This window comes from Notothenia coriiceps, unplaced genomic scaffold, assembly GCF_000735185.1.
Source record: "Notothenia coriiceps isolate Sejong01 unplaced genomic scaffold, NC01 NC01_scaffold00002166, whole genome shotgun sequence".
NCBI classification, from domain to species: Eukaryota; Metazoa; Chordata; class Actinopteri; order Perciformes; family Nototheniidae; genus Notothenia; species Notothenia coriiceps.
The window spans coordinates 8,346-11,509 of NW_011334867.1; the positions used below are offsets into that span (position 1 = coordinate 8,346).

A 3,164-nucleotide genomic window follows, 5' to 3' on the forward strand; every position below is an offset into this window, starting at 1 on the left:
CACATACATATGATGACATAATCTACTGACCTCTTCCTTGGCCTGCTCGGGTCCACCCCCTCCTCCGAGTATTCCCGGCATTGCTCTGTGATTTTTGGGAACCACAGAAGAACATCCTCTTTCACCCTCCTTTAACGTTTGTGCAATCTTGGACTAAATTGTTACCGTTGGTCCTCGAGGACTCGTCATGCACTGTAATGTCATGTGCAGGGCAGAGAAGCCACAGAGGGTTTATTTTTCCCTTGAGTTTCCATGGTTGGGGGAGGCAGAGAAAAGGGGGGCTTCTTTAGTAAGCGCCCTTTTCCCTCTGAGTCTGATGAAGACGTACTGTATCGCGTGTAGTGTGTTTGTTTTTACGGATTCACACAAAAAGATTGGCTTGAGCACATTGTTATTGTAGATTTTGTGGATTTCTTTGCACATCAACCTGTTTGTTTTTTGGTACGACATTGAATATTTAATGCGGTTAACAGGAAACAAAACTTGTTGTGAGCTGAATATGTTTCACATAATAGACGATGAATAAATAATTGTGAGGAAAAAGTTGTCAAGATGCACCAGTTTTTCTTTATTGTAACAGCAAACTAATAACAGTTTGCACCAGAATTTGAGAAAAAAATGTAAGTGTACTGAGTTCTGCTATTTATGCTCCTTCCAGAATACTACTAAAACACAACAAATGGCATGTTTCATTATACAAAAAAAAAAAATGTCTAGTATTATTTTCAAGTTTAAAAATAAATAAATTAATGTAATAAATTGAACTGAGTAAAAATATTGATTGCAGTAACACACACTGAATACTGTGTCACCTCCCACACGTCCGTATGGTTTGTACAGAAACAAGTTCTTTACCAGCTGGATTGTGGGTGATGATTGTGAAGTATGGAAGAATTTCCCCCGAGGGAAGTAAATGGCATTTAAATATGCAAATTAATCTGTGGGTTAGCGCTCGAATGAACCCTCCATAATGACTAGTTTGCAAACTTTAACCTGCATTTCATACTTACTCACGCTGTTACTTCTGTACGTGGGTGTGCGTGCATGTTTGTGTTATTGTGTGTGCACACATGGCTTGCCCCCCCCCCCCTCATAATTACAGAACTTTCCATAATGGAATCTCTCTCTCAGCTATGGAAGAATATCTGTTTTTCATTTGAGAGACCTTCACCCTGCTACAGCCTTGTGGAAAGCATCCCCAGTATCATTGGTTACATTCTGCGCTGCCTTCGCTGTTCAGCAAGAGTCTGTGTGCATGTGTGCTGAAAATGGTTTCTCTTCTTGTCTTACAGATAAAATTGAAGAGGCACAGAAAGAACTTAAAGACCCCAAAGGCTCACAGAAAGGTAAGATCTATTTCATGACTAAACAATTTAAAGTAAATGTGTTTTTTTTTTCAAAAATCAAGTTGTTTTTTCATACAAAGGATGTTTTTGTTTTGTTTTTCATCACCTGGTTGTTTAAAAGGAATACAAATAGGCTTTTCAGTAAAAGCACAACATTTATCAATGTAATTCCCTAGCCAAAACGTTTTTTTGTTAGTTCTGCAAGACACAAGTATTGTATTGTAGTATTGGTTATTCAAAAATGTCCTGGACTCTATATTGATTTTTGTATTTCACCCTTTAAAGAATGCTAAATTGACACATTAGTAAAGTTAATAATAACAGTTAGTTGTGTAGCATCTGGATCATCTCCCTTGATTTTGTTCTGCTTCAGTAAAGCTATGTGCAAGATCAAAGTTGAATTTCACTAATATTTAACAGTAGCAACGTTCTTAGACTTGTTGTGGCACACTTTTTAAAATATATTTGTGTTTATTTTTTTTGGCAGTGACCATACACATTCTGCAGAAAGTTAAATGATAACACTGCAGATAATATTTGCTTCACAGATTGTAATTCATAAGATATTGTATTGCTTTATAGATGTTTTTCTTTTGTCAAGTTGGTTGTTATTTAACTAAATTAACAGCCAGTTTTTTCAAACCCAAGCAGCTTCATAATGTCTGTACAAGCTTAGTGAAACTTATCACTGCAACATCTTACTCAAAGAAAAAAAAACAGGCTATACGAAGGACGTGCAAGCTCTGATTATATTACCCACTGTAATTGAGATTGGGTGGAGACTCCAAATAGAAAGTAGCACAAATAAGAATATCTCAATCCTCTCTCAAGGTAAGGCCTGCCAGTAAAAGGTTAATCCCTTTGAAAACCGCTTTTAAAAAAGAGGTTCATTCTTTCAGTAGCCCTTTCTCGCTTAATCTTTCAGGCACGGTTTTGATTTTACATTAAATGTCCCGAACTTCATACTGTTATTCACTAATTAGAGAACAGAGTTACACTTATATCAGAGAAGAGGGAATTTGTTGATTTTATGTTTTTTTTGTTTATCTGACGATAGAAGTTAAAGCGACACATGTAGTTTGTTTATGAAGTACAGTGTTTCCAACAGAATTTGACTCTATTTGTGGGGGCACCGCACCCCGTCAGAAAAGCCAAAGGCCCCTTAACCTATTCGGGTCCATTCGGCATCCACCCCCCCCTCAAATAACAAAATACAGTGATGCAAACTTGTCACCTTTCGGCGAAATTCGCCGTTTTGAATCCAAAATAGGTCGTTTGTGTGATTCATGTAGATCTGCAATACAAATATTTTTGGGGTATGGTGGGGTCTGGGACCCGGAGTAATCTGCGGCCGTGAGCTGTTATGTGCCATCATGACACGCATGGTGTTCTTTTTTCATATATTATAATGAAGTGCGAGCTGTGTGCTCGAGTCTTCCTGCCTGTCGGCTCTGCTCATGGATGTATAAAGGCCCAGATACACCGGCCAGTCACCTGAGAAGTCGCCGACGCCGACACCGACTGTTGCGTCGCCGGACTCTCCTGCGTATTTGCCGACTTCGCGCACTGGAACACACCGCAAATCCGAGCCGAGCACGTATGAACTGCGCATGCGTGAGTGGCAATAACTCTCCTTACCAGCAGGCGGCGGTAGTGTGTATTCATCATTCAAAAGAGGCAACAACCGGAACAACCGGAAGACAGAGAAGAAGAACAGACTCCGTGATATAAACAAACAACAAATAGCGTTTTTCTTTCCATTTTCACTCTCGTCCATTGAAAACATGAACGAACAGGTTAAAGCAGGATGAACGGGAT

General features: G+C 39.2%; 1 protein-coding gene across 1 annotated transcript in view; it reads left to right on the forward strand.

Annotated features, from left to right (window-relative positions):
- The first annotated feature begins 1,292 nt into the window (after window positions 1–1,292).
- LOC104966010 (HIVEP zinc finger 1) overlaps window positions 1,293–3,164 on the forward strand; it is a 15,983-nt gene continuing 14,111 nt past the window's right edge. Inside the window, 1 exon segment of the mRNA XM_010795110.1 lies at window positions 1,293–1,346. The gene's annotated coding sequence lies outside the window, so the exon portion shown is untranslated.